Source organism: Squalius cephalus (genome assembly GCF_949319135.1).
Source record: "Squalius cephalus genome assembly, chromosome: 3".
Taxonomy (NCBI): Eukaryota; Metazoa; Chordata; class Actinopteri; order Cypriniformes; family Leuciscidae; genus Squalius; species Squalius cephalus.
The window spans coordinates 4,539,559-4,560,265 of NC_137124.1; the positions used below are offsets into that span (position 1 = coordinate 4,539,559).

General features: G+C 36.9%; 1 protein-coding gene and 1 long non-coding RNA gene across 3 annotated transcripts in view; one reads left to right on the plus strand and one right to left on the minus strand.

The window, feature by feature from the left end:
• The window catches only part of LOC307156318 (serine/threonine-protein kinase Nek4-like), a gene marked incomplete at its 3' end in the record, with an annotated part of 945,281 nt that overhangs the window by 340,332 nt on the left and 584,242 nt on the right, over window positions 1-20,707 (minus strand). The gene's annotated exons all lie outside the window — the stretch shown is intronic.
• Window positions 4,824-19,923, plus strand: LOC307155547. 2 transcript variants are annotated; one of them, XR_013820524.1, is made up of 5 exons: window positions 4,827-5,116; window positions 10,779-10,870; window positions 11,342-11,453; window positions 16,646-16,732; window positions 18,579-19,923. It is a non-coding gene; the product is annotated as an uncharacterized lncRNA (long non-coding RNA). The 2 variants fall into 2 exon arrangements; XR_013820523.1 differs by lacking the exons at window positions 16,646-16,732; window positions 18,579-19,923 and adding an exon at window positions 12,844-14,226 and having other exon boundaries at window positions 4,824-5,116.

Below are 20,707 nucleotides of genomic sequence, written 5' to 3' on the forward strand. Positions count from 1 at the left end.
CAACATGTAGAAGCAACAGGACATTTCTGAATGGTTAGTTGATGAATTTTTAGATCACTAAATTCGAGGCTTTTGGTCATACCTAGGATAACCAGATCCACCAAAGGAGGGAGAGCATTTACACATTTAGCTCCAAAACTCTGGAATAGCCTTCCCTGATACTGTTCATTGCTCAGACTCGCTCTCCCAGTTTAAAACTAGATTAAAGGGATGGTGATGTCACTAACCCAGGAGGAATGTGATGTAGTCTCTACCAGCCGTTTGTTGTAGTCCTTAAAAAGTGATTTCTTTAAAAGCAAATATCTCCCTTTGCTTTGAACTTTGAGCGTTTGCGTTTGCTCAAACAGCAACAAACATTAAAGTTAGAAAAGTGAAATCATAATCAACCCCCCCTTTAAAAAATTGTGTGTGTGTGTGTGTGTGTGTGCTTTTTACAGTTAAAGTCTAATGTAATCTGTTCAAAACTAGATAAAAATGTAACATTTTGGCAGATCTTTTATTCAGTTATTGCCAAAATTCAAGTGTATCAAGGAAGTAAATCAGTCATATTATAAAAACACTGGTATTGTTGCTGCTTTTGTCTGTCAGCTTCTGCATATGAAATATATACATTCCTATGCATGTCATTTAAATGGTTCAACCTCAACATACCCACATGTAAGCAATGTAATCAAGAATACTCACATTTCAATTCATTGCAGATACATTTGCTCTGAATTTACTTGATTTCTGAAGAATTCATATGGACAACACTAATTTCATAAAGATCTTCCCAGCAGGATTCGTTGATCAGAAGTGAAACTGTTCGATACCAACGTCTTTATCACCATCATAAAAGTTTGCACACAGATGCTAAGTGAAGTTCAAAGTCCCACACTGATACAAAGATCATTTTGTCCTCCCACTGCAATGGAATTATTATATAGAAGAAAATGTATGTAAGATATAGTAAAAAATAAGCTGAGCTGCACATGTGGAAGATGTGAAATATAGAAAAGTTTAGTTCTAGAATAGTTTTAAAGGTCCCATTCCATGGATTATTTTATTATTTTATAATGTTTCCTGGGGTGCCCTTATAATGTTAGTATGTTTTTTAGATATTTTTTTTTTATAATTTAGAAATAAAAGGCATTTTTTCTAGCCTGATTTCATCACCTGGTTTGAACGCTCTGTTTGAAGGGGCGTGTCTGCTGAGAGACTTCAGTGTAAACGCCCTCTGCTGTGATTGGCTGACATGCTTGCATATGAAATATCTGGCATTACATGTGGAACTATCTGGAAAACTTTTACTATTACAGCTATTATACGTTTTGACTATTACAGCTATCGGGATTAACGCATCGTGATAAGTTTTTTAAGTATTTAGATCTATTTCAATCACATAAAAGGTTGCAGTGATGAGCATTGAGCAGATGACAGCCTGTTGATCGCGTGAAAAAAGATCTTATCATTGCTTTGCAGTTTCTGCACTCACTAATGATTTCACCAATGCAAACATGAGGTATATAAATACAGTAAGAGCTTTGTTGTGCAATGTAACAGCGTCATTGATTTCATAACGAGGTTTGGCAAGTGTCCAGATAAACTCGCGCTGTGTGATTGACAGCTTGACAGCTTGGAAAGGGATTGTTCTGTGATCGCTTTCTGTATATTAATCACAGTTTAAGTAAGATTATTTTCATCCTAAGAGAAACGAACGATGTGAAGTTGATCGCTACTTTCATATTAAATCACTACTTGTACTTACCGCTTGCTGGAATATAGTTGAAATTGCCCCCTTTGTCAGTATGAAACGCTGAGAGAAGCCTGCTTGATATTATCCCAGGTTAGAAAAACAGTCCGTGGTGAAATGGACAGAGCAAACTAACAACTTCGAATTAAACTTTTGCGGTATCCGATTATAGATAAACATCAACCACGTCTGTTGACATTTCGCCATCAATATGCCTGTGTTCCTGTGGGCGGAGGTTAGTCAAAACACGGTTTTAATGACGTCATGAAAGAAGGAAGTAGAGGGATGTAGTCCAATCCAGCCGTTTTTTGTAGGCGACTTCTGTTAAATAAAATATCTCGCTTGGCATTGAACTTTGAGCTTTATAATTTTACAGATATTTTTTATACTCTAACAACAACATTACACACTAACTAAAGTTTGAAACATGGGATCACGAAGAACGGGACCTTTAAAGCCACTGCACGGCTGTATACATGCGTAAGGAACAACACATTCATGTGTGGGGGGAGAAGCTTTCCTGTGTGTGTGTGTGTGTGTGTGCCTTTCATACTTCCGGTTTCTCAACACTGGAAAAAAATGTGGATAATTATATATAATATAATATATTTATATTGTAATGGAAATTTTTTATTTTCATTGATTTTCAGTAGGCATTACAGAGGAATGTCATATGGTTTTATCATTTGCAGTCTGATATGAGAAGAGGAACTTCTCTGAAATGTATGTATGTTTATACACTTGAAGTGAAGGAGCGAGACACTGGGAACGGCTGGCAGAGGTCAGAGGTCATCTAGTTTGGGGGCAATAAATTGAAGCTAGCAGCAATGGGTCCTTGGTCTGTGGAAAACTACTAAGAGCAACTGAAGACCTTGAAATGGGTATAAAATGTGTGCAGCCCTCCCTATCTCGGTCTCAATCACTTCACAGGGTAACTTCTGTGTGGTGACGGGGAACTTCTTGCAAGAATAAATACTTTTATAAAAGACAATTTGACTCAGAGTGTCTCTTACGCAGTGATGATGTTTAAGGAGAATATTTTGCCACGATTTCCCTTAATGACAATTTCCAGAATACATTAATCCCAGAATGACCTTAAGTTATTTTTTTCTACATTAACCCATCATTAGCTGGAAAGATCTCCGCAGAGACTGGATACATTTACATGCACAACTTTTGTTTCAGTCGGACTGAATTCATTCCGATTGATGAATCTGAATGTATTGTAGTTTACATGAACACTAAACATCGTGATGTGAATGATATCTGATCAGGTTGATGTGCGCGTTTATAATTCAAAATATTCAAATCTGAATAGATTTTTTTGACGTGCACACACTGCACAAATATATACAAAGTTTCCCGCTGTTGTCGCTTAATAACCATTCTCCTACATTGGTTCTTTATTTGTTTTAAACAGTAGACTAAATATTTATCCAATTCTAGTCATAATTTGGAGACTATGAACATATGAACCGTTGTGCCATGCTGTTTGTATCACGCAGTAAAAATGGCCAAATAGTCGTCGATGCAGTGTTTCTGCAGGCGGTACACGGTGAGAATACACTTTAGGACAATACAACGTTGCAGTCAAATTAATAATAATATAACAATGATAATACACACACGATTATGTATTAAAATGTTATGTGTCTGAAACAATAAGTATGTTGTGAAAGTGTATTGCCGCATGGAAATGTTAAGGTGACGTAAACCTGAACTTGACAGCATTGATCATGCTTATGAAAAATTCCTTTTGCTCTGGTAGTTTGGCGTGACTGTCCTGGAACGCTACAAAGTCGTGAGTCGTGGTTTGAAGTCGTGATTTACGTGCTCAAAGACCTGCCTGGAACGCAGCATTGTATCCATGATAATGACCGTCTTTGTATTTATTATGTCTCTGGGAATTTTTTATTTATTTATTATTATTATTGCAAGAAAAGAAACAGCACTGCATTGAATGCATTGACATCACATGAAAAGGAAAGAGAAAGAAAAAAAAAAAAAAAATTGGGACCTCAACCGGTAATAATATCATCATAATTCTTAAGAAAGTTGTTGTTCTTATTGTTATCAATGAGTTTAGGAGATGTTACAACAAGTTCTCAATGATAAAGACATAAAATCTAGGCAAAGTATTGAGAAACCTGTTTTTGTGAATACAATTTTTACAATGCAACAGAAAGAAATTAGCATAAAGGTCAATAGCATAGTCCCAGAAAAAAAAAAACAACAACAAAAAAAAACATTTAGCCTATATATATATATATATATATATATATATATATATATATATATATATATATATATATATATATATATATAATTTCAGTAAAAAGTTTCATATTTTATTTTATATTTTATAAAAGGAGAAAGATAACAATGCAAGTTCTCACAAAGAGATTTAACCCTTTTAATAGTACTAAATGAAGCAAAGTTTCTACCTCAACTTTGCAAAATACACATAATGCTCGAAAGATCAACAAAAGTAGAGTTTGTTGGATAGACATTATAAAGATGTCTCTGGGAATAACCACATCAGTGTCCAGAAACGGAGCAGTGCATTCTGGTGTATGACATGCAGTAAATATTACTTTCATCAAGATGTCAGTGTTTTCACTCTCACAATCGGAGGCTTCCAAACTTTCCCGAAACAATCAGTGAAAAGCTTCAAAGATTTAAGAGGCGTCAGTTCTCCATCCCTACTAAATAGTTTTAGGCCTTTTTGCAAATGTTTCAAGTTTAATGTTTTAGAGAGTGTTTACTCTTGTTTTTGTAATTGTTTTTATTTACAAATTTTATAATCGAGTTTAAATATAGTTTATCTTAGACTATGGGTTTGTATTTGTGTTTAATTGTAATCAGTAAAATCAGTGTCCTTCAGTGAACCTGCAATGATGCTGAAAAAGTTAATAAAGTCAGCAAGTCTGTTCACTCATTTTGAGCCTTAAAACATGAACTGTCTCTGTAATGTCATTTTTCGTGTGCGGAAAAAAGCGCCAATTAAGCTAAACTAAACTAAACTAGTCATTATACATCTTGAAACATCATTTTCATGTGTATTTTGTTCTTCCGGTTGTTTCTGTTCTTCCTCATTTGAGGCGGGACTCAAAGAAGGGAGAAAGAAGAAGAAGGGCGGAGCATTGAAAGATTGATGTTGTTCATTTTGATTAATTTTTAAAAACATTATTTGCCTTTTATTTATGTTACGAAAATGGTTTAAAACTAAATAGAATATATCAGTTGCGTATGTTTAGTATAATTTCGTTTCTATCGTCGCGCTTTAAAACTCCGTTTCAACTTGTGGACTTCAAGCTCGAGCTTCTGTTTCATTTTTCTTTAGGACGCAAAATACAGAAGAGCTTCGATCAAGACTGCAACCAGGTTAGTATAGTGTGATGGGTTACTAGTGTACAGTTTGCAATAACTGTGTATTTGAGATTGAATTTGTGAGGATTAAGTGACGCACTGAAAACCTGACAAAAACGAAACCGAAACCAAGTAGCCTACGTATAGGCTAGGCTACTCTTGATGTAGCCTATATAATAATTTATTGTAATAGAAATAAGCGTTAGCTCGTGATTAGGCAATATGATTAGAGTAAGTAAGTATCATTTGTACTCAAAATGAGCCCTTTAGAGAAACTTGACAATTGGCCTTTTTTTTTTTTTTTTTTTTTTTTTGCGTGTGCCTGTTTTGTTTTATGTTATACTTTCTAAAAACAAACGATGCCATTTTTATCATGAAATTCAAACAATAAATATTGTTTTGATGTGATTTAATGTGGCGCTGACAGATTGCTGTAGCAGATCTTCCAGTTTATTGCTGAATAGGCTACAGATCTCTGCACCGATCAGACATTATCGCATAAAAAGAGTCGAGTGCTCAACAACTATTAGGAATAGAAACACACTAGGCTACTTATCCTTAGAAAGCCCAGACTTTGACTTTGTTTGAAACGTGTTTGTTTTCGGTGTTAACATTACAATCTGTTAGTGGCCCAGATTTTACTGACCCGTTTCCACAGAGATATTTGATTGGTCTGTTGAGACTGAAGTGTGTATCGCGATGACGTCATTATCAAATACGTAGTTGACGTTTTAACAACATGCATGCGCTGTAGTAGATTTCGATTACTCATGAAAAGTTGAAACACGCACGGGCGCGATTACCTATTACATTATCCACAAATTATATGATTTTATAAAATCTGTATGACATATTCCATAATAATAGTGGATGAATTTAAACATTAAATATTTTACATTATGGGCCATAACATTTTTTTCTCCTGGCAGCTTCAAAGATTTGCAATACTGGAAATGAATTTTGTAGCCTATTTTATCTCCAATGACACTGCCCAAATTAGTGCTATTATCATCCATTATAGTATTAATGTAATCTATAAGATTACATGCACTGTAACATGATAGATAGAAGTTGCAATAGCCTATTAGCATATCCATCACTCTGATGGAGTTAGTTGAGTTTAAAAAAAACCCTCTATTTTTGTCTGTTTTTATCCGTGTAATTCCCCATTGACTTATTGCTATTCCACACCGTTCACATGACTAATAGCGCGGCACGCTTCAGTCAAGTCAAATAAATGTTTATTCATTATAGTTGCGTTTCATTTTGTCTAAAACACTCAAAATAACACCGGAGATCATAAGTTTAACTGTGGGCTATATACTCAATTACACTCAATCTCAATAAAATATTTAGAAGGAAAAAACTGGCTAGATAGAGATTACCCAGATAGCATGCAACCATTGAAACAATGTTGAGTCAGTGTTGATGCATCAACGCTGATTTGAAATGACGTTAAAAAAGTGATGTTGCTTTAGCCCGCACCAAAGGCTGCGGGCCCAGCTCGCCCTCCCCCTCCTCCTGTGAGAGCTCTTCGGCCTCTGCCACAACGCCAGGGCCCACACCCTCCTCCATCTGCTCGAGGTGAACCAAAAACAACTGATACCAGGTCTCAGTGATATGTGCTGGGTCCCCGCTATGATAACAGTAACTTTCTCAAATGTTTACAGAACAAGCGGGAACCCAGTGTGCCTGTATCTTTCTCTATTGCTGTTCTATTACAAGATAGAAAGTCTAAGGCCTTCAATAGCCGTACAGCAAACCCAACTAATCTGGTGCCTATTACACGTCAAACTAAGATTGATGTGGGGACAAAAAGTAAGACTGTTAAGTTAGCACTCTTTAACATCCGCTCACTTAAAAATAAATCACTTCTAGTCAACGACTTAATAACCACAAACAATCTGGATTTTATGCTTCTAAATGAAACCTGGCTAGAAGACAGCTGCAGTGCAACAGTCCTCAATGAAACAGCCCCCCCTAACTTTACTTTTATGAGTGTCTGCAGAGCTGGTAAGAGAGGTGGGGGTCTAGCTGCTCTTTTTAAAGATATCAATGTAAGCAAATATCATTTGGGAATAACCCGTCTTTCGAATATCTGGGTATTGTGTTAAAAGGTGCTCCACACATTTTACTTATCATTATTTACAGGCCTCCAAAATACTCTCCAGCCTTTGCTGAGGACTTTACAGAACTGTTATCAACAATTACCTTTGACTTGAAGAGTTTGACTGTTTTGCCATTGCTGGAGATTTTAACATTCACATAGATAGTGCAGAAAACAATATGGCAAAGGAAATCAAAACTGTTTTAAAAACATTTGATCTGACTCAGCATGTACATGGACCCACACACAATTGTGGACACACTCTAGATTTACTTATCAGTAAGGGTCTAAACATTTCATCGATTGTTATTAAGGATGTAGCACTGTCTGATCATTTCTGTATTTTCTTTGATATATTGATCTCTCCTGCCACTGAAGCGAGATCTGTGTCTGTCAAGAGATGCTTAAATGAGAACACTAGTGTACTATTTATGAAGGCTATATCCTTAACACCAAGCATATCTGCAGACTCTGTTGATTTTCTCCTTGATTCTTTTAACTCAAAAGTTAAAAGTGTAATTTATGATATTGCTCCTGTGAAAGTCAGGAAGAAGAGTGGCAGACAAAAAGCACCTTGGAGAAACTCAACAGCAGTGCAAAATATGAAAAGACAATGCAGAAAAGCAGAGCGCATGTGGCGGAAGACAAAACTTGTAGTCCATTATAACATCTACAAAGACAGCCTTCATGCTTTCAATATGGAACTAGGCAAAGCTAGACATACTTTCTTCTCAAATATTATAAACAGCAATTTAAAGAACACACACACACTCTTTTTGCTACTGTAGAGAGACTGACAAACCCTCCAAGCCAGATTCCCAGTGAAATGCTCTCAGACAACAAGTGCAGTGAGTTTGCTTCTTTCTTCTCTGAGAAAATCAATAATATCAGAAAGGTGATCAGCACATCCTTGAGTTGCACTGAGGTCAGACAGATCAGACCACCTGAGAAAGTAGTTACTATGTCTGATTTCAAAGAAATTGATGCCAAAATTTTGGAAGAAACCGTACAGCACCTTAAAACATCAACCTGCGCTCTTGACACACTTCCCACATCTTTTTTCAAAAGTGTGTTAAACAGTTTAGAAGCAGATCTTCTAGAAGTGGTAAATGCCTCACTTCGCTCTGGGAGTTTTCCAAACTCCCTGAAAACTGCAGTTGTCAAGCCCCTCCTGAAAAAGAGCAATCTGGATAAGACCATTAAGCAACTATAGACCGATCTCAAATCTTCCTTTCATAGGCAAGATCATTGAAAAAGTTGTCTTCAATCAGCTGAACAAATTCTTGAGCTTGAATGGATCCTTTGACAATTTTCAATCTGGTTTCCGACCGCACCACAGCACAGAGACAGCGCTCATAAAGATAATAAAAGATATTCGCTTAAATACTGATTCAGGCAAATTATCAGTGCTGGTACTACTCGACCTCAGTGCTGCATTTGACACTGTCGATCATAACATACTTCCTGACAGGCTGGAAAACTGGGTGGGGCTTTCTGGGATTGTCCTAAAATGGTTCAGGTCATACTTAGATGGGAGAGGTTATTATGTGAGTATAGGAGACCATAAGTCTGAGTGGACATCCATGACATGCGGAGTCCCTCAAGGCTCAATTCTTGCGCCACTCCTGTTCAACCTGTATATGCTCCCAATGAGCCAAATAATGAGAAAGAACCAAATTGCTTACCACAGCTATGCAGACGACACACAGATCTACTTAGCCCTATCACCTAATGATTACAGCCCCATTGACTCCCTGTGCCAATGCATTGATGAAGTCAACAGTTGGATGTGTCAAAACTTTCTTCAGTTAAACAAAGACAAAACTGAAGTCATTGCGTTTGGAAACAAAGATGAAGTTCTCAAGGTGAACGCATACCTTCACTCTAGGGGTCAAACAACTAAAAATCAAGTCAGGAATCTTGGTGTGTCACTAGAGTCAGACCTTAGTTTCAGTAGTCATGTCAAAGCAATAACTAAATCAGCATACTATCATCTGAAAAATATTGCAAGAATAAGATGCTTTGTTTCCAGACAAGACTTAGAGAAACTTGTAGCCTGGGAAAACCCAGACAACTTCCGGCAAATTCAGATTTGCTCGAGAAGTAGTCTGGCAAAGAGCTCATTCAAGCCCATTTCCATGGCCGAGAAATCGCGGCACCAATCAGAAACGTTGAGGCGGGCTTTACACGATGACGATCGCTCTGATTGGTTTTAGGTCTATCCAATTGCGCCCACTCCGCCCAGAGGCATTTGAGTGACATCCGTTCAACTTTTAAATGCATTATTATATTCAAATTGCAAACACATGAGGACAGTCTCCATGAAAGACCCACTGGCAGATGAACGTGCTACTACATTTCTCTCTAAAACGGTAGGAAATTAAATTAGATTTAATAGAGGATTTTAACTGAGACAAGATGATTGACAGGGCAGTTTACGTGATAGGATGCACGCGACAGATCCGTCCGATAAAGATGACAAAGTTGTATGTCCCAAAGCTTGCCTACTTTTTTGCTACAAATTCAAAAGTAAATACCTTTTCTTCACAAAAAGAGTACATACTTTTATGGCGTAGTGTAACTTGGCTTTACATGATGACGATCGCTCTGATTGAGCGATGTCCGTTGGTGACGTCCTTTTGGAAATTATTTGTCTATGGAGCTTTGCCAGACCATAACTCAGTTACTACTGAGAATGGTCTGGTTTTAACCAGGCTAAGAAACTTGTGCATGCTTTCATCACCAGCAGGGTGGATTATTGTAACAGACTCCTCACTGGCCTTCCCAAAAAGACCATAAGACAGTTGCAGCTCATAGAACGCTGCCGCCAGGATTCTGAGCAGAACCAGAAAATATGAACATATCACACCAGTCCTCAGGTCTTTACACTGGCTCCCAGTTAAATTTAGGATTGATTTTAAAGTATTATTACTGGTATATAAATCATTCAATGGCCTAGGACCTCAATACATTGCAGATATGCTCACTGAATATAAACCCAACAGAACACTCAGATCACTAGGATCATATCAGCTAGAAATACCAAGCGTTCACTCTAAGCATGGCGAGTCCGCTTTTAGCTATTATGCTGGAACAGCTTCCAGAGGAGATCAGACGTGCTCCTACAGTAGTCACTTTCAAATCCAGACTCAAAACACATCTGTTTAGCTATGCATTTACTGAATGAGCACTGTGCCGCTGTTCGTCCGACTGTTTGTACTGTACTGTATTTTATTTTTCTAAACTGTTTTAATTATTCTTATTTCTTTTTATTATTTTAATTTCTTATATGTAAAGCACTTTGAATTGCCATTGTGTATGAAATGTGCTATATAAATAAACTTGCCTTGCCATGCCTAGGTAATTGATTAGTTAAAAATAAACATTTTAATTTATTGATTTATTTAATTTAACTAATAGGATATTTTCAAAAACAACAAATGATTTGGGAATAATACAGATGAATGATTTTGAAACCGTACAGTCAGTGAGTGGTTTTAATTCAGCAGGTGAAATAAAGATTGATAACTTTTGAATTGTAGATGTTTTTCTCATGGTGATTTTTCTCAGTGTGTTTGACAGATCTGAACACACACACAGACTGGTGACCTTATCAAGCAGTGTCTCTGATCACAGTGTTTGACATTATCCTTCAGTCCAGCGTGAGTCTCCATTTCATTTAGCAGTTTATGAGTTATGGCTTTTATCTTTGCATCATGGATTAATTACATTGAAATTCTTTAATTTTCTAACATTGATGGGATTTCCTTTACTTTATTGTCATGTCATTGACCAACCTGATCGTATGAATTTTACGAGGTGGATAATTGTACGAATTCATACAACCTCACTCATACGAATTTTTTAGATTTTTGCCAAATCATTCATATTTTTCGAGTTGCCCAAAGTATGAATTTGCCGTACGAATTGGTCGTTAGATAGCATTGTCATCGACACAAGTGTACAAGGAGTGAACATATCTTATGCATAGATCCTTGCAGGAATACAGAACAAAGAATGTGACATTCAACTTCAATAAATACACAAAATCATTACATACTTGTAGTATCTTCACTATAAATCAGACTATGACATACATTGAGTTAAAGTTATCACTTTACTTCTGTTTGCAGCAGTTACAGCAACAGACATGGGATTGTGGTCATGGATATCTTCATGGTTTTCAGGTCAGAACATACACACATGGCTGTGGTCAGACATGGGATCACGGTGGTCTTCAGAAGTGTAAGTATTTATCGTTCAAAGCTTCGACTTTATCTTTATTAACTTTATAATCAACTGATTATTATAAATATGAGTAAATCATTTACAAGGTTTCATTTGTTAACATTAATTAATTACATTAGTTAACATTGACTATTATTACAGCTCTTAGTTAAAGCTGCAGTCCGTAATTTTTTGGGTTCAAAATTATCCAAAATAAATTTTTTGAGCAAGTACATCACCAGCCAGTGTTCAACACTCTCTGCTTGCCGTAGCTCAATTCAATACGGTAAGCTTGTAATAATGTTTTTAATTTCGCGGGAAATTCAAGCATGTCTGCGTCATTACGTCACATCTGTCCACATAAAGAAGAGTCTCGGCTAGTCGGCTATGAGTGTGAGGATGCTGGAGGTGGAGATTTATAGCCTTTTCTCACAGCACTTGATATAATTACACTTATCAATTTGATGGCGGATCCAGAAAGGTTAAAACGACAATCACCAGTGACGAGATTCACTCGTTGTAAAACACGAAAGACTTCAGACTTCAGAGTGGCTACAGAAAAAGAGAGACTGCAACCGGCCCGTGCGAACACAAGGATAAATATCGGGAGGGCATTAAATGTAGTCACACAATGCTGATGTTGTTAAAATTAATCATTTGTGAACAAAGTATAATTTGCACGGTTTGGCGTGATATGATAAGCATTCATTAGATTTAATGCAATGCTTTTTCCCCTTAGTTGGTCAGAAAAAAAGTGGATGTTACTTACTTGTTCAGACGACATTTTCCGGTGAAAATTCTTATGTTGGTCATATTTCCAAAAAGTAGAATCTGTGATTGAGAATGACAGTATCCACACCGGCGGCGACTGAGAGCTGCACACTCTCCACAAAACATTGGAGATCGTGCCGAAGCACAACCCACGTAAAGTTGATAATTCCGCGAATAACTGCAATTGCAGATTTCGTTTTTACATAGATCATTCTATTATTATCATCATTTTTATCAGTGCATTTTAAAAATATTTTATTCAACACCCCAAGCATGAACGATGCATAAAACAAATGATTCTAGTTCAGTGAGTTGGACTAGCGCAGGTTCTGCCAGTAAAGGACACTGGTGTAACGTTAGCAATGATGTACATCTGAGACGGAGAGAAGTTATCAAGAGAAGGACATAAAACTAGAACACAGCCTCTATTAGCCAATGAATTAACTAATGTTAACAAAGGAGCCTTTATTGTGGAGTTTTATAGTGTTGTTAGTTTGCTATAGTGCAAAAGTACAGCATGACAATTACAATGTGAATAATGCTTAATATAATATGTGCCATTTGGCTGTTAAACCATAAAACAGACAAAACAAATATCCAGAGCTGTCTACTTATGAAAAATGTTTTGATATTTCAGGCATTTGCAGGAACTGAAGTCTAAAACTGACATTGCTAAATTAGATGAGCTGAATGAGAATAACAGCATGAGTCAAACTAAGGAGATCACAGATGATTTCATGGACCCAATCGACAAAAAGATTAACGAAATAAAAAATTCTCAGAAGGATTCTGACAAAAATAAGAAAATTGACAAAACTATCAAACTGCATGGGAAACTAAAAAAAGCTAGGGATGATCTATTAGAAACGTTTGGTAACAAAATCGCAGGTGCAACAGCAGAGGAAACTTTGGAATGTATTAAGACGATGAGAGTCACAGCTGCTCAATTTAAGAACAGTCTGAACTAAATTTAAAGTGCCAACTAATAAAATCATGCAGAAAGTGTTTGAAAGCAGTGAATTTAGGTTTTTGAAAGATTTCATTTCATTTTTTGACGAGCAACTGCTTGATTGTCATTTTTCTGGTTCTGTATGACATTGGATAAACTCTATTTGTCTTTTTTTAATGAACCACTTGTTCTGGAGTTTAGATTCTGTTTATTTCTTGTGAAATTATTCATTTGAATTGCCCTTTTTATTGTATGTGTTACTGTTTTGTAATGTAATGTAAAATAAAAACTATAATCTTGCTTGATCTTGCCCAACTGATGTAGATGTCAAGACCAAAATATCCATTACAAAATAAATGTACATCTGATCTCACCAACACATTCACCAAACTGTGTGATCTTTTATAAGTAAGCATATGAAGGTATTTGAAATAAATGAAGTTAAAATTAACAAATTTTTGTTTACAATATATTCAATCTTGTAACTGTTCTTGGTGTACGGGATAGTTTACTGAAAATGCTTTTGGTCTTTTTCATTTATTCTTTAATAACTGACTTGTATTAGACCTTCACCAAATCAAACAGATTAATACCAAAATGAATATAATGTCATTATAAAGTTCTCCATGATTATTTAATATATTAGTATATTAATCAGTAACGTTTTTGAAGAGGAATTTACTGTTGAGATGTTGAGTTGTTAATAAAAAAATAAGTTTAAAGAATGTTTCAGGAACATCATCCTAACCTTAAAAAAAACGTTCTTCTAACATTAAGAAAACTGGACATTTTAATGTTCCCATAAGCAGAACAATGTTTGGGAAGCGTTCGGTTAGCTGTGGAGTTCGTCTCTCCTGCTCTCCAGCTTCATCTGGTGGACATTAAACAGCTGTGAAGAAACATGCTTATTAGTCTGAGATCAACAGCTTTAAGATACATTTACATTATTTAATCCCAACGGTCACAATAGTGACCATAAAAAAATGTTTCATTTCTAAGGCTATAAAAATGTTACTGAATGATCTATCAATGCATTTCCAGCAGATATTGAAATATTAAAGGGTCTCAATGAAATATGTGCAGTGTCGCATGTTTACTGTAAATTGTCACACGACCAGAGCTGTTTATTTCCTGTTTGCGCCAAGAGAAAAGGATGGCAGCAAGAAAGCTCCCAAAGAAAAGGGTGGTAAAGTTTGTTAACATAAAGATAGGACATAGATTTTTGGTACACATCATGTTTAAGGTGTCTAGTATTGATATATGCATTTGCAATTACTCAACTTTGTTTAATGTGTTCATAGAACTCACAAACATGTCAACGGCAACAATAGTGACCGGTGGGATAACCCATTGTATCTACATACTAATACACATAGGCTGACTGTTCTACCTTACTATCTACCTAATTTTACACACACACACACACACACACACACAGACACACACACACACACACACACACACACACACACACACACACGGTCACGTCTCCTCTGATGTCTGATCTACACACACACACACACACACACACACACACAGAAACACACACACACACACACACACACACATATACACACACACACACACACACACACACACACGTCTCCTCTGATGTCTGATCTCCACACACACAGAGACACACACAGAAACACACACACACACACACACACACACACACGGTCACGTCTCCTCTGATGTCTGATCTCCACACACACACACACACACACACACACACACACACACACACACACACAGACACACACACACAGAAACACACACACACACAGACACACACACACACACACGGTCACGTCTCCTCTGATGTCTGATCTCCACACACACACACACAGAAACACACACACATAAACACACACACACACACACACACACACACACACACACAAACACACGCAACACACACACACACACACACACACACACACACACACACACACACACACACACACACACACACACACGTCTTCTCTGATGTCTGATCTCCACACACACACACACACACACACACACACACACACACACAGAAATACACACACAAACACACACACACACACACACGGTCACGTCTCCTCTGATGTCTGATCTCCACCAACCTGGTCTCAGGATTCCGTGAAATGTCCATGGGCCCTTAACTCAAAATCCGTGGAGCCATCACGGAATCGCCCCAAATTCCGTGATGCGGCCACGGATATAACTCCAACGCAAGTTAACGTCATTATGGCATTTGATGTTGGAAAAGAAACAAATACTTCAAATGTTGCGTTTCCAAATAAGAAAGCACGTCCGTTGAGTGAGTTCTGTATTCCGTCATTGAAACGGGTATCCGTGTGTGGACCACGGAAGGTCAGTGTCATTGACTTGCGTTGGAGTTATATCCGTGGCCGCATCCGTTATTGTAGCTATTGCATTGTCCTGTCATCATAAAATTTCAGTTAGCCTAACCAAAGTCCCGTGATGGCACCACGGACCGCAACAACCGGACCTCACTCATGGACGATGTAATGTTTCTGGCTTGTTTAGGAACTTATAAGCTTTAGGTCAACTGTGTTGCAATGGCATGTTATTAACTTGACATTTTGTCTCGTCCTGTCATCATAAAATCCAGCTTGATGGCGGTTTACACCTATTGCTCGCTTGGCTAGTCAGAACTAAAATCTGTGATAGGAGCACGGAGTGAGTCTGTGGTGAGACCACGGATAACTCCAACGCAAGTCAACAGTAACCACAAAACTTACCATGCTTTTACCTCAGTATTGATTGATAGTTTTAAAGTGATATTTGTTGTAAATGCATATTAACCACAACACTTGCCATGCTTTTAATGTAGTTAACAAGTTAATTGAAGTTCGGGAGCAGGACCACATCTCAACTAATCAGCTCTCTCTCCCCGTCTGTATATATACACGGAACCCACCTTCACCACACCGTTCGTCTCAGTTTTTTCGAACCCCCCCCACCCCTACCCTTCCACCTCTAGCGCTCGACCCCCCCCCCCCCCCTTCCCCTTCCAACTCATCCATCCATCCCTCTTCCCCCCGACCCCCCCCCCCCCCCCTCAACCTCTAACTCGACCCCTTCCCTTTCGACTCATCCATTCATCCCACTTCCCCCCGACCCCAATCCTCTCTCCTTCAATCTCTAACATCTCAATTTTAATTCCACAGGCTGCATCCAGGGGGGTCTTCAAGTAACTCAGCTTACTGCCTACCGAGACGAAGCCCCCACTCTGAGTCTCCCGGGTCAGACTCCCTGATCAGCCAGATGGAGATCCGTCATTTACATCTTTCCCCATTTCCTTCGACCCTTATTTATTCACAAAGCTAATAGCTAATTCCGTGCAGTTGTAGCGTGGTCCTTGCTAGTGAAATGCTTTATAATGTAACATCCAATATTTGTAAGGTAAATCAGTACTTTTTCCTTTACATAATCCTATATATTATACATAATGATATTTTCTTTTCTCTTTTTTCAGCTGAAAAGACCAAAAGGGCCTTTCAGACTCAGTCAGCCCATTATTGTTTGAGGAGACGGACAGCTGCCAAGGCAAATATTCACAATGGTGTGTATGTGTTGGTTTTAACCCTAAATCAAACATTTTATCAAGCATTTGTTGTTTCTTAACTTTTCTCACAAAACCCATAGCCCAATCAGTACGAACATAGTCTGAAAGTCTTAATAATTCACAAGATTTAACAAGTTGTCAAATTCGTATGATACTCTTACATATTTGTATACTCGTACACAATCCTGCAGCTTTTACTCCTAGTGCTGTCATTGGCTACTGCCTCAATTCCTGTACATATTTATCACGATATTTCAGTTGCGCCACTTCTTGGAAAGTTGTCGGATGTCACACACACTGTCAGAAAGTTTATATTAATTGCAAATTGGTCCCCGTCTGTTACAGTTTTTTACAATCACTTTGTTACTATTTTCAGAACCTTGATGTCATTTTTCACAACTCTAGACACAAAACTCACAACCAATGATCAAAATGCACATTTTTCAAAACTCTAACCCTTTTCTCAATTGCTTGGATACAATACACATAAAACTTAGATAATTTGTTCATTCAACAAAAATCACCTGTTCAATATGACACAACTTAACATCAAAGTACTACTATTTCAAAAGACAATTCACACATTACATTTCAAATGAGTGTCTATTCATTTCCTTACAATGATCTAACTATCAATTGATACAACTGCTCAAAATGATAAGTAACTGTTGCATTACTCTTAATGCATAGTTGTAAACAGACAAACAATCTTCCATGTTTACTGTAAATCATGAAAGTTTCAAGATAACGAGATTCATTGTCACCAATTAGCGTGGAGCATGAACCAATTAGACTACAATATCCATGGATGTAGCCTAATATTTGATCATAATGCTTCATCAGACACTGTGTACACTCTCAGAAAATAAAGTACATAATTGTACCTTTAGGGTACAATGACTTGTCACTGGGGCTGTACCCTCAAGGGTACAATATTGTTTTTAAAGAACTTTAAAAGCTTTAAAAGAAACGGTACATACCTTTTAATGCTTTTTGACACTCAAAAAGCTACATATATGTACCTTGAGAACACTGCATTTGATGTTTTACAGTACTGTCTTTTCTTTTCTATGTCATAGCTAATTATTTTAGCTTTGATTCAAATAAACCTATGCTGTGGTTGTACTGTAGTGTTTTGCATCAATATATTACAAACTTTGTTCAATGATTCCACTGTGTCTGTAGTGTTCTCTCTACTACTGCAGTACTTTTACAGAGATGTATTTACTGTACATGTAGTACTATAATGAAACCTGTATCACCTATTTTGTTCTACAATATTTAATGATTGTACGAACAATGACACAGTGAAACCATTGGTTGCTTGTTTGTGGGTGATCTATAGTTATGTTTCAATGGTATTTCACAGTAAATTTGTTTTTTGAACCAATGATTGTGCAAGTGCAAGGTTTCTTTAAAGATGTGAATGCACAATGCAATGTTTTGAACATTAGACAGCCTGTGTTACAAGTGATAACCGTTTTGAGTTTTGTGTCTAGAGTTTTGAAAAATGACATCAAGGTTCTGAAAATAGTAGCAAAGTGATTGTAAAAAACTGTAATGTTCCAGTGATACATGATGTCTCTCCACACCTCATAACCTACCTCTGTTTGCAAGAGTGGAAAAGCTTATCTGACTTGTCACATGACATCAGATACTCGATTATTTTGTCATAATCAGATCAGTTACACTGCTGATAACAGTCCCGTTTGCATGTAAATCATTTTCATATGATTATTGCTTGCTATTAAAGACATACTTTTATTCATAGAAATGCCCACATATCAGTGAACTTATAACATAAAAATGCTTTTAACATTTAATTATGCAACACTCTTTACAGAAAACATATCCCACGCTTATGGATAAACTCGCAATGTCATCAAGTGCTGTGCTGGGCACATTGGGCAACAAGTGTCCTCCAACGTATTCAATCCGTGGCCAAGTTCTCCACATCTTCCCATGGGACACTGACATTCTTCAGGTCTTCGTGAAACATCTGTCTCCGTGTCTTCCTTGGTCTTCCCTGTCTCCTGCATCCTCCTGGTGGTGTCCTCTTCATCACTGTGTTTGGGTGTTGTTGTTTGGGCATGCGTATGTGTCCAGCGAGATGCACCCTTTGCTCTGTCTCAGTTTCTGAAAGTCTTCATGTGAAGTCCCACTCCTACTCGTGATCTCTTTGATATATGCAGAACCAATGTTGAAAATAGTGATTTATCTTTTTCCATATTGTTAAAGCATTTTGTTTTCTCTTTTCAGCTTCATAAACTGTACTTGATTTCAGCCTAATGCCATTATAAAAAAGGGTCAGTGTTCATCAGGAGTTTTGCTAAAGGACATATTCATTGCATAGTTACAATAAAAGTGACCAATAATCACAAGGATATAGAATGGAATTTGAGAATGTAAAATGTTGTGCTTATGTTTTTGCCTATTTGTTCTTTAAAGCAAAGAAACAAATGTATTTTCACATAACAAAGTTGAATCTCATCTCTTGGTTTGTAAATATATAACTTCATCATAGCAATTTTTTAATGTTAATGTATGTGTCACTATAATAGATTGCCCCTGTATCTGAATATTTTTAATTAACTGATTTTTATACTTTTGTGCTGTAGTTTTGGCGCTACATTTGTCTTTAAACAGTTTAACATTACATATTGGAATATGCTTTCAAAATTGTGTCCATTCATTGTGCTTTTGTTACATTTATATGAATATAATTGATATACCTTTAATATACTATGCATACACTGTAAATGTTAGAAGCATTTTAGTACATGTAATTATCTTTAATTAAAATACTGCAAAACTATCCTGCTGTAGGACATTGCTTAGAAAAAAGTTTCTCTTTCAAATGTATGCATCAGTCTAATTAAATGAGCAAATTTGTGTCATTGATCATGTGACCTCGTTTTTGGATGGTAACCACACAAAGGAGTCTTTTGTTTTTAAATACAAGTTTTATAATTTAATTAGAAGGCATACATGTTTAACAGCCTAAATATAAAATATTTAAGGTATCTATCCCTGCAGCTGGAACCAGAAGAGATCTGTCATCATTTACCATAAATGGGCATGTAAGTGTGACGCATCTGTTCAGCTGGGTTGTTATTGGCTGTGACTTTATCGCAGAGCTCGCTGTGATTGGACTATCATTTAACCCATATAAAACGGCGCTTCATGTTACAAAGTATGGTTTGGTGTTATTATTACGTTAGTTATACATTAAGCTAACTATAAAGTGTTTCTATGTTGTGAGAAATTACTCCTTTTCCCCAGATCCTAACCCTAACCCTAAGCATGTCTGCACATTTCAATGAACTACAGCTCCATGCTTCCTGTTCCATTGATATAATGACAGAGATATGTGGGTAATGTAGTTTAAAACGTTTAGTAATAAAACAATAAATGTTAAATAAATAATATATTTAATGGACAACTGGATATCTAAATTTGTTAATTGTGCAAACCTTTATGACATATATGAGGGACAGGCTGAAATTTTATATTTTACTGTGAGCACTTTAAAAATAACCTTTATGCCAGCTTTCCATAAATGTCTGAAAACTGTGGCCAACATTATTTATTAAACATAGCATAAGTAGTTGTCCAGCTGATTTTCTCTTTGATACATTAACCGGACATTGAGTTACAGTCATTTGAAATGTGCATTTGTTTGCTCTTCTGGGGGCCATTGCTGGGGCCCTGGGGGTGGAAGGGCAGTATAATCTGCACAGATCTACACACACTATTACTATTACACAAGGGTAATGCACCATTCAGTAAAACAACAAAAAAACAGTGCCAACATTTCCTTTTCACCCCCCTCTGATTGCTGCTTATATGCCTGACATCAGTGATATGCTTTCATTCGAAAAGCAGTTGTAGATGTACTAGAATGATCAACATGGATCATCTTCAATTAAGTGTTAAGTATTTATAGCAAGATAGCCCAGTGCAGCCTCTTCA